At 35.2% G+C, this 12197-nt stretch overlaps 1 protein-coding gene across 2 annotated transcripts in view; it reads left to right on the top strand.

Moving 5' to 3' along the window:
* The window catches only part of LOC308623372 (BEN domain-containing protein 6), a 129859-nt gene that overhangs the window by 49803 nt on the left and 67859 nt on the right, over positions 1 to 12197 (top strand). The window contains exon 1 of one of the 2 annotated variants that reach the window (XM_081245654.1): positions 7034 to 7432. The exons of the other annotated variant lie outside the window; for it this stretch is intronic. The gene's annotated coding sequence lies outside the window, so the exon portion shown is untranslated. Of the gene's footprint in view, positions 1 to 7033; positions 7433 to 12197 lie in introns of those variants that run through there. 2 annotated transcript variants of the gene reach the window in all.

Genomic DNA, 12197 nt, shown 5'->3' with positions numbered 1-12197 from the left:
TGTTGTAAGCCTATGGTCAATGTTCTGAGTGCTGAAATGGTTGTTTTTGACACTTCTGTTAAGCTGTATAATTTTTTGGGGAATGGCAGAAGACTTGTCCTCCCATCATGCAGGAGTGAATCTGCATTAGCTTTTTAACCAAGTATGTGGTGCAATTTATTTTCAGGCCTAAAATGATTCAAATATGATAGATAATCTGAAATTCAGGTTTGTGTGTCTGTCCTCTCCTGCTCTCTGAATATTGAATATTGGAAAGAAAATTTCCACTAGGGAAGAAAAGAGTCTGTTAATTCACATTTCAAAACAATTTTTGAAGTTAGGACTGCAAGAGACTAAATATCTGCGTTGAAGATCTGAACAAGTTGTATGGAGTATTAGCAAGAAGAAAAGATGTTTGTATCAAATCATTTGTTCCTCAAATTTAGAAAGTTTATACTGCCTCCTCAATCTGAGTGAGTCCTGCAGGCTGAGCAATTAAGTAGACTTGGGCTGAAAGTAAACAGATGAAGATTCTAACTACTAATTGTGTATGTGTGTTTACTTTTTTTTTTAACATCTTTATTGGAGTATAATTGCTTTACAATGCTATGTTACTTTCTGCTGTATAACACAGTGAATCAGCTATACATAAACATATATCCCAATTTCCCTTCCCTCTTTCATGTCCCTCCCACCCTCCATATCCCACCCCTCCCGGTGGTCACAAAGCACTGAGCTGATCTCCCTGTGCTATGTGGCTGCTTCCCACTAGCTATCTACTTTACATTTGGTAGTGTATATATATCCATGCCACTCTCGCACTTCATCCCAGCTTACCCTTCCCCCTCCCCACGTCCTCAAGTCCATTCTCTACATCTATGTTTTTATTCCTGTCCTGCCCGTAGGTTCTTCAGAACCTTTTTTTTTTTTTTAGATTCCATATATATGTGTTAGCATGCACTATTTGTTTTTCTCTTTCTGACTTACTTCACTCTGTATGACAGTTTTTAGGTCCATCCACTTCACTACAAATAACTCAGTTTCGTTTCTTTATGGCTGAGTAATATTCCATTGTATATATGTGTCACATCTTCTTTATCCATTCATTTGTTGATGGACACTTAGGTCGCTTCCATGTCCTGGCTATTGTAAATAGAGCTGCAATGAACATTGTGGTACATGACTCTTTCTGAATTATGGTTTTCTCTGGGTATATGCCCAGTAGTGGGATTGCTGGGTCAAATGGTAGTTCTATTTTTAGTTTTTTAAGGAACCTCCATACTGTTCTGCATAATGGCTGTATCAATTTACATTCCCACTAACAGTGCAAGAGTGTTGCCTTTTCTCCACACCCTCTCCAGCATTTATTGTTTGTAGATTTTTTGATGATGGCCATTCTGACCGGTGTGAGGTGATACCTCACTGTAGTTTTGATTTGCATTTCTCTCATGATTACTGATGTTGAGCATCCTTTCATGTGTTTGTTGGCAATCTGTATATCTTCTTTGGAGAAATGTCTATTTAGATCTTCTGCCCATTTTTGGACTGGGTTGTTTGTTTTTTTCATATTGAGATGCCTGAGCTGCCTCTGTATTTTGGAGATTAATCCTTTGTCAGTTGCTTAATTTGCAAATATTTTCTCCCATTCTGAGGGTTGTCTTTTCATTTTGTTTATGGTTTCCTTTGCTGTGCAAAAGCTTTTAAGTTTCATTAGGTCCCATTTGTTTATTTTTGTTTTCATTTCCAATCTCTAGGAGGTGGGTCAAAAGCGATCTTGCTGTGATGTATGTCATAGAATGTTCTGCCTATGTTTTCCTCTAAGAGTTTTATAGTGTCTGGCCTTACATTTAGGTCCTTAATCCATTTTGAGTTTATTTTTGTGTATGGTGTTAGGGAGTGTTCTAATTTCATTCTTTTACATGTAGCTGTACAGTTTTCCCAGCACCATTTATTGGAAGAGGCTGTCTTTTCTCCATTGTATGTTCTTGCCTCCTTTGTCATAAATTAGGTGACCATATATGCATGGATTTATCTCTGGGCTTTCTATCCTGTTCCATTGATCTGTATTTCTGTTTTTGTGCCAGTACCATATTGTCTTGATTACTGTAGCTTTGTAGTATAGTCTGAAGTCAGGGAGCCTGATTCCTCCAGCTCTATTTTTCTTTCTCATGATTGCCTTGGCTATGGGGGGTCTTTTGTGTTTCTATACAAATTGTGAAATTTTTTGTTCTAGTTCTGTGAAAAATGCTGTTGGTAGTTTGATAGGGATTGCATTGAATCCGTAGGTTGCTTTGGGTAGTATAGTCATTTTCACAATGTTGATTCTTCTGATCCAAGAACATGGTATATCTCTCCATCTGTTTGTATTGTCTTTAATTTCTTTTATCATTGTCTCATAGTTTTCTGCATACAGGTCTTTTGTCTCCTTAGGTAGGTTTATTCCTAGATATTTTATTCTTTTTGTTGCCATGGTAAATGGGACTGTTTCCTTAATTTCTCTTTCAGATTTTTCATCATTAGTGTATAGGAATGCAAGAGATTTCTGTGCAGTTTGTATCCTGCTACTTTACCAGATTCATTGATTACCTCTAGTAGTTTTCTCATAACATCTTTGGGATTCTCTATGTATAGTTTCATGTCATCTGCAAACAGTGACAGCTTTACTTCTTCTTTTCTGATTTGGATTCCTTTTATTTCTTTTTCTTCTCTGATTGCTGTGGCTAAAACTTCCAAAACTATGTTGAATAATAGTGGTGAAAGTGGGCAACCTTTTCTTGTTCCTGATCTTAGTGGAAATGGTTTCAGTTTTTCACCATTGAGAATGATGTTGGCTGTGGGCTTTTCATATATGCCCTTTATTATATTCAGGTTAGTTCCCTCTCTGCCTACTTTCTGGAGTGTTTTTATCATAAATGGGTGTTGAATTTTGGCAAAAGCTTTTTCTGCATCTATTGAGATGATCATATGGTTTTTCTCCTTCAATTTGTTAATGTGGTTTATCACATTGATTGATTTGCATATATTGAAGAATCCTTGCATTCCTGGGATAAACCCCACTTGTTCATGGTGTCTGATCCTTTTAATGTGCTGTTGGATTCTGTTTGCTAGTATTTTGTTGAGGATTTTTGCATCTATGTTCATCAGTGATATTGGCCTGTAGTTTTCTTTCTTTGTGACATCTTTGTCTGGTTTTGGTATCAGGGTGATGGTGGCCTCTTAGAATGAGTTTGGTAGTGTTTCTCCCTCTGCTGTATATTGGAAGAGTTTGAGAAGTATAGGTGTTAGCTCTTCTCTAAATGTTTGATAGAATTTGCCTGTGAAGCCATCTGGTCCTGGGCTTTTGTTGTTGGAAGCTTTTTCTTTTTTAATTTTGTGGTACGCAGGCCTCTCACTGTTGTGGCCTCTCCCGTTGCGGAGCACAGGCTCCAGATGCTCAGGCCCAGCGGCCATGGCTCACGGGCCCAGCAACTCCGCGGCATGTGGGATCTTCCCAGACCGGGGCATGAACCCATGTCTCCTACATCAGCAGGCGGACTCTCAACCACTGCGCCACCAGGGAACCCCCTGTTCGAAGATTTTTAATCACAGTCTTAATTTCAGTGCTTGTGATTGGCCTGTTGATATTTTCTATTCCTTCCTGGTTCAGGCTCGGAAGGTTTTGCTTTTCTAAGAATTTGTCCATTTCTTCCAGGTTGTCCATTTTATTGGCATATGGTTGCTTGTAGTAATCTCTCTTGATCCTTTGTATTTCTGCAGTGTCAGTTGTTACTTCTCCTTTTTCATTTCTAAGTCTATTGATTTGAGTCTTCTCCCTTTTTTTCTTGATGAGTATGGCTAGTGGTTTATCAATTTTGTTTATCTTCTCAAAGAACCAGCTTTTAGTTTTATTGATCTTTGCTATTGTTTCCTTCATTTATTTTTCATTTATTTCTGATCTGATTTTTATGATTTCTTTCCTTCTGCTAACTTTGAGGTTTTTTTGTTCTTCTTTCTCTGATTGCTTTAGGTGTAAGCTTAGGTTGTTTATTTGAGATGTTTCTTGTTTCTTGAGGTAGGATTGTATTGCTATAAACTTCCCTCTTAGAACTGCTTTTGATGCATCCCATAGGTTTTGGGTCATTGTGTTTTCGTTGTCATATGTTTCTAGATATTTTGTGATTTCCTCTTTGATTTCTTCAGTGATCTCTCGGTATTTAGTAGTGTATTGTTTAACCTCCATGTGTCTGTATTTTTTACAGATTTTTTTCTTTAATTGATATCTAGTCTCATAACATTGTGATCGGAAAAGATACTTGATACGATTTCAGTTTTCTTAAATTTACCAAGGCTTGATTTGTGACCCAAGATATGATCTATCCTGGAGAATGTTCCATGAGCACTTGAGAAGAAAGTGTATTCTGTTGTTTTGGATGGAATGTCCTATATATATCCATTAAGTCCATCTTGTTTAATGTATCATTTAAAGCTTGTTTTTTCTTATTTATTTTCATTTTGGATGGTCTGTACATTGGTGAAAATGGAGTGTTAAAGTACCCTACTATGATTGTGTTACTGTTGATTTCCCCTTTTATGGCTGTTGGCATTTGCTTTAATTACTGAGGTGCTCCTATGTTGGGTGCATAAGTATTTACAATTGTTATATCTTCTTCTTGGATTGATCCCTTGATCATTATGTGGTGTCCTTCTTTGTCTCTTGTAATAGTCTTTATTTTAAAGTCTATTTTGTCTGATATGAGAATTGCTACTCTGCTTTCTTTTGATTTCATTTGCATTGAATATCTTTTTCCATCCCCTCACTTTCAGTCTGTATGTTCCCTAGGTCTGAAATGGGTCTCTTGTAGACAGCATATATATGGGTCTTGTTTTTGTATCCATTCAGCCAGTCTATGTCTGTTAGTTGGAGCATTTAATCCATTTACATTTAAGGTAGTTATCGATATATGTGTTCTTATTAACCATTTTCTTAATTGTTTTGGGTTTGTTATTGTAGGTCTTTTCTTTCTCTTGTGTTTCCTCCCTAGAGAAGTTCTTTTAGGATTTGTTGTAAAGCTGGTTTGGTGGTGCTGAATTCTCTTAGCATTTAATTTCTGTGTCGAGTCTGAATGAGATCCTTGCTGGGTACAGTAATCTTGGTTGTAGGTTTTTCTCTTTCATCACTTTAAGTATGTTCTGCCACTCCCTTCTGGCTTGCAGAGTTTCTGTTGCAAGATCAGATGTTAACCTTATGGGAATTCCCTTGTATGTTATTTGTTGCTTTTCCCTTGCTGCTTTTAATATGTTTTCTTTGTATTTAATTTTTGAAAGTTTGATTAATATGTGTCTTGGCGTGTTTCTCCTTGGATTTATCCTGTATGGGGCTCTCTGTGCTTTCTGGAGTTGATTCACGCTTTCCTTTCTCATATTAGGGGAGTTTTCAACTATAATCTCTTCAAATATTTTCTCAGTCCCTTTCTTTTTCTCTTCTTCTTCTGGGACTCCTGAATTCGAATGTTGGTGCATTTAATGTTGTCCCAGAGGTCTCTGACACTGTCGTCAGTTCTTTTCATTCCTTTTTCTTTATTCTGTTCTGCAGTAGTGATTTCCACTATTTTATATTTCAGGTCACTTATCCATTCTTCTGCCTCAGTTATTCTGCTATTGATCCCTTCTAGAGTATTTTTAATTTCATTTATTGTGTTGTTCATCGTTGCTTGTTTCATCTTTAGTTCTTCTTAGTCCCTGTTAAATGTTTCTTGCATTTTCTGTATTCTATTTCCAAGATTTTGTATCATCTTTACTATCATTACTCTGAATTCTTTTTCAGGTAGACTGCCTATTTCCTCTTCATTTGTTTGGTCTGGTGGGTTTTTACCTTGCTCCTTCATCTGCTGTGTTTTTTTCTGTCTTCTCATTTTGCTTATCTTACTGTGTTTGGGGTCTCCTTTTTGCAGGCTGCAGGTTCGTAGTTCCCGTTGTTTTTGGTGTCTATCCCCAGTGAGTAAGGTTGGTTTAGTGGGTTGTTTGGGCTTCCTGGTGGAGGGGACTGGTGCCCGTGTTCTGGTGGGTGAGGCTGGATCTTGTCATTCTGGTGGGCAGGACCATGTCCGGTGTTGTGTTTTGGGGTGTCTGTGAACTTATTATGATTTTAGGCAGCCTCTCTGCTAATGGGTGGGGTTGTATTCCTGTCTTGCTAGTTGTTTGGCATAGGGTGTCCAACACTGTAGCTTGCTAGTTGTTGAGTGAAGAAGCTGGGTCTTAGCAGTGACATGTAGATCTCCGAGAGAGCTTTCACTGTTTAATATTATGTGGGGCCAGGAGGTCTCTGGTGGACCAATGTCCTGAACTCGGCTCTCCCACCTCAGAGGCTTAGGCCTGACACCCGGCTGGAGCACCAGGACTATGATTGTGGAGGCTTGGTGAATCCAAAATCTGATGTAGTAGGCCAGCAGGCCGGAGACTCTGGGAAGAGTTGCAGCCCAAACGACGGCTGCTGCAGAATCCCCAGTGTGTTTACTTTTAAGAGACTTCTCTCCCTCACCCCTTTATTATCCATGAGACTTTTAAGTCTCACTTTTCTTTTTTGTAAAGGGATGATAATAATAATATCATTTTCATATTCTCTGAGGATTGAAGTACATTGTTTCTATTATTGTTACAGTTTTATTAATTTCTAGGCTGACACTTCTCTAGGCAAAGTGTTGAATAATTTTGAAAAGCAAAGAAAATTTTGTGTAAGAAAATAATTACTGCCTAAATTTACTTTTGTCAATTCAGGTGCATTGTTTTACATTCTATCTGAAAATTTATTTTTGTGAATTCAGATGGGTCGTTCTCCATTAGGTTGTTCCAAAGCATAGTGTGCTAGTATATTTGGATTGGGGTTTTTTTTCCTATGAACAATCACCAATGAAAAATGAAATGCTAATTTGATAAATCTTTTGTAGAATTATAACAATTTTCAGTCAATGTTTAACACACTTTATTTCAGATAATTTAATATGTAAAATGCATTGGTCTCAGGAGAGGTCCAGAGGTCAAAGAGAAACGTAAGAATGTGAAAAAAAAAAAAAGGAGGATTGTTTTTCTATTCTGTTCTGACCTTTATTTCCTTGGCTGGACTTTGGAGTAGGCTATCAGGTATACGTTTAAAGTAGGTGAAATCCATGGCTTTATTTTCTGCTTTTGTTACTGGTTTAATATGGAGATAGCCATGGAACCGTTTGAAGTCATCTTTTGCAGCAATTTTGAATGGGAAAATAGAATTGAAAAAGACCTTACTATTATCTGACAGCCTGTTTGTGTATCAAAGTTAATGAGAGGTTTGCAAATAGTCTGAAGAGGCAAAACTTCCTACCTCTCAGTTTGGACTGCTTCCACAGAATACAGTGATCCAATTTTAGAGGAGATTTGGAATTGCCAGTACCTAGGACTGGAAAATAAATCCAACATTGTTCCAACCAGCCTGAAACGTCTGGTCAGTATAATTACACTGAAATAATACTTAACTAAAGCTGTAATTTACTTGTTCTTCTATATTTCACATTGCTTCTTGGGAGTAATATTTATTCTGTATGCTTAGCTAAATTACAATTGTTAAAAAGTAATGAGTTAAGAATGGTATTTGATTTTGTTCTTTGCTCATATTTTTATATTGACATTCAGATCTTCCAGCAATATGAAAATATTTTTATAAATGATGTAAGGTTATAGGCTAAGTTCTTTTTCTCCCAGATTGCTAGTCAGTTTATTAGTAACACTAACTGAATAATCCATTCTTTCCTCATTGACTTGAGAATACATGTATTGTTCTTACATATAAATGGTGATACTGCTGCATTCTGTTTTGTTTCATTTATTTATTCATTCATTAAGCAAATAGGTCTTGAGTACCTACTGTGTATCAGGTGATATGTTACAAAGTAGGAATACATTAGTAGTAGAGACAGTCATTCAGTAAATGTTTTATATATAATGTAAAATTGCTAATAAGTGCCACAAAGGAGAAAGGTGTTTAATGCTATGAGAGCTTACTACAAAACATTTATCTATTTCTGAATGTTACACTGTTTTAAGTATACTGTATTTTGATATAACATAGTACCTTCCTCATTAATCTATTTCAAAGTCTTTTAGGTAGTTTTATGTATTTTACTTAGATTAGTTTTAAAGTTTATATTAATTCCTTTTGAAATTGTATTGAATTTATGGACCAACTTTGTGTAAATCAATATCTTTATAATAGTGAGCCTTTATATCCAAAAGTATATGTTTTCCATTTCTTCTATTTTCCTGTATATGTATCTTTAAAATAATTTTCTACTGTGGTAAAATACGTATAACATAGTTTACCATCTTAACCATTCTTAAGTATACAGTTCAGTGGTATTAAATACATTCACATTATTGTGTAACTATCTCCACCATCTACCCACATAACTCTGAAACCCTGTACCCACTAAGTGATGTCTCCATTCTCCCCTCCTCTAGCCCTACCATCCACCATTATACTTTGTGTCTTTATGATGATTTTGACTACTCTAAGTTCCTCATGTAAGTGGAATCATACAATATTTGTCTTTTTATGACTGGCTTATTTCATTAGCGTAATATCCTCAAAGTTCATTCATGTTAGTGTCTTGTAGAATTTCCTGTCTCTTTAAAGTTGAATAACATTCCATTGTATGTATATACCATATTTCACTTAGCCATTGATCATATAGTAATTCTATGTTTAATTTTTTGAGGAACATTATACTGTTTTCTGCAGTGGCTGTACCATTTTACATTTCCACCAGTGGAGCACAGGGTTCATTTTTTCTACATCTTCACCAGCACTTGGGGTGTGTTGTGTGTGTGTGTGTATGTTTGATTTTTGGATAGTAGCCATCCTAATTGGTATGAAGTAGTGTCTTTTCATACTTCTGATTTGCATTTCCCTAATAATTAGTGATATTGAGCATCCTTTCATGTGCTTACTACTCATTTGTATGTCTTCTTTGGAGAAATGTCAATTTAAGTCTTTTGCACATTTCTTAATTGGTTTATTTCCCTTTTGTTGTTGAGTGTTAGGAGTTTTCTGTATATTCTGGATGTTAATCTTTTATCAGATATATGAGTTACGAATATTTGGTCTTATACTGTGGGTTGCCTTTTTATTCTGTTGATAGTGTCCTTGAATGCACAGCATTTAAAAATTTTTATGAAATCCAATTTTTCTGTTTCCTTTTTGTTATTTGTACCTTTCCTGTCATATCCAAGAAATCATTGCCAAATCCAATTTTGTGAATCTTATGGCCTATTTCTGCTTGTAAGTGTATACTTGTTTTAGATCTTATATTTAGGTTCTTAATCCATTTTTGAGTTAATTTCTGTGTATGGTTTCAGGTAACGATCCACCTTCATGCTTTTGCATGTGAATATCTAGCTTTTCCAGTATCATTTGTTGAAAAGACTGCTTTTTTCCCATGGAGTGGCCTTGGTACCCTTGTTGAATTGAGCGTAAATGTGAGGGTTTATTTCTGGGCTCTGTAGTCTATTCCATTGGTCTAATGTGTTCTTTCCTCATGCCCATACCACACAGTTTTGATTATTGTAGCTTTGTAATAAGTTTTGAAATCAGGAGTCCTCCACTTTTGTCCTTTTTCAAGATTGTTTTGGCTGCTCAGGGTCTCTTGAGATTCCATATGATTTTTAGAATGGGTTTTTCTGTTTCTACATGAAACAGTATTAGAATTTTGATAGGGGTTGCATTTGAAGTAGATCACTTTAGGTAGTATTGACATTTTAATAATGTTAAGTTTTCCTATCCATGAACATGGGATACGAGTCCATTTATTTGTATCTTTTAGAATTTCTTTCAGTAACGTTTTGTAGTTCTCATTGTGTAAGCTTTTAACTTGTTTGGTTGAGATAATTCCTAAGTATTTTATTCTTTTTGATGCTTTTATAAATGGAAATGATTTTATAATTTCCTTTACAGATTATTTTTCTTTGTGTATAGAAATGCACCTGATTTTTGTGCATTGACTTCATGTCTTGCTGCTTCACTGAATTCATTTATTAGTTCTAACAGGTTCTTTTTGGAATCTTTAGTGTTTTCTACACATTAGATCATATCATTTGCCAAAAAGATCATTTTACTTCTTCTTTTCCATTTTGGATGCCTTTTGTGTCTTTTTCTTGCATAGTAGCTCTGGCTAGAACTTCTAGTACTATGTTGAATAAAAATGATGAAAGTGGGCATCCTTGCCTTGTTCTTGATCTTTGATTAAATGTTTTCAGTCTTTCACCATTGAGTGTGATGCTCGCTGTGTGTTTTTTGTATTGGATTTTATTATGTTGAGGTGTTTTCTTTCTATTCCTGTTGAGTGTTTTTATCATGTAAGTGTGTTGAATTTGTCAAATGCTTTTTTTCTTTTTTGCATCAATTGAGATGGTGATGTGGTTTTTTTTCATGCTGTTGATGTGGCATATACACTGATTGATTTTTCTTTGTTGAACTTTCTTGCATTCAGGAATAAATCCCACTTGGTCATGATGCATAATCCTTTATACGCTGCTGAAATGTTTGCTACTATTTTTTTTTTGAGGATTCTTGTAACAATGTTCATAAGGAATATTGGTCTGTAGTTTCCTTTTTTTATAGTGTCTTTGTATGGCTTTGGTATCAGTGTAATGCTGGCCTCGTAAAACAAGTTAGGAAATATTTCTTTTTCTTTAAAGTTCTGGAGAAGTTTACTAGGTTTGGTATTAGTTCTTCTTTGTATGTTTGGTAGAATTCATCAGGGCTTTTCTTTGTTGGGAGATTTTTGATTAATTATTCAATGTCCTTACTAGTTATAGGTCTATTCATATTTTCTTTTTCATTAGGATTTACTCTTGATAGGTTTTATGTTTTTAGGAATTTTTCCATTTCATCTACATTACCGTAACTTATTGGCATACTATTCTTTTAGTACTTTCTTGTAATCCTTTTTACTTCCTTTGAATTTGTAGCAATGTCCCCACTTTTTTTTCTGATGGTAGTAATTTCAGTCTTCTCTCTCTCTCTTTTCTGAGTCTGTCTAGCTACAGGGCTTTCAATTTTCTTGACTTAATTTTAAGAAACAGCTTTTGGTTTCATTGACTTTTTAAAATTGCTTTTATATTCTCTTTTTTGTTTATCTCTGCTTTAGTTTTTATGATTTCCCTCTTTCTGGCAGTTTTAGGTTTAGTTTGGTCTTCTTTTTCTAGTTACTTAAGTTGTAAAGGGAGGTTGTTGATTTGAGATCTTTCTTGTTTTTAGGTGTTGATTTGAGATCTTTCTTATTTTTAGTATAAGCATTTATAGCTGTAAGTTACCCTCTCAGTATTGTTTTTGTTGCATACCACATTATCCTGATACTGAAACCAAAATATTTTAGGAAAACAACAAATCATTGTCTCTCGTGCACATAAGATGCAAAAATTCTTAGGTAAATCTCAGCAAATCTAATCCAGCAATATATATAAAGTAAAGACTTTGAAGAATTTATCCCAGCAATGCAGATTTGTTGCAACATAAAGAAAATCCATCAGTATATTTCTCCACATTAACAGTATCTAGGGTAAAAACCATAATCATCTTACTAGATATACAAAAGATACTATAAATGGAAATATGCTTAAACTGATTAGGATCATGTATGAAAACCTGCGTATAATATCATAATTAATATATTAGATAGAATATTTTCCCTGTAAGATCAAGAACAAGGTGTGATGTTTGCTCTTACCACTTCTGTTTGATATAATACTGAAAGTCTTAGTGCAGGAAGGCAACTGAAGAGAAAAGAAACATTCTAATTGAGAAGGAAGTAAAATTGTCTTTATTCACAAATTACATAATCTTGTATATAGAAAATGCTAAAGAATGATTGAAACAATGATAGTTTAAAGACTCCCGGACCTGGGACATCCCTGGTGGTCCAGTGGTTAAGGCTTCACGTTTCCATTGCAGGGGGCCCGCGTTTGATCCCTGGTCAGGGAACTAAGATCCCACATGCTGCATGCTGCGGCCAAGAAAAATAAAGACTACCAGACCTAATAAAAGAATGTATTAAGATCACAGGATATAAAGTTAATAAACAAAAATTCCATGTATTTCTATAACTAAGCAGCAAAGAATTAGTAAATGAAATTTATTATTCACAGTAACCAAAACATGGAAGCAACCTGAATGATCATCGATGGGTGAATGGATAAAGAAAATGTGGTACATA

Source organism: Mesoplodon bidens (genome assembly GCF_964165515.1).
Source record: "Mesoplodon bidens genome assembly, chromosome: 10".
Classification (NCBI taxonomy): Eukaryota; Metazoa; Chordata; class Mammalia; order Artiodactyla; family Ziphiidae; genus Mesoplodon; species Mesoplodon bidens.
Note: the sequence above shows the minus strand (reverse complement) of the source record. Positions and strands in the feature narration are given on the sequence as shown.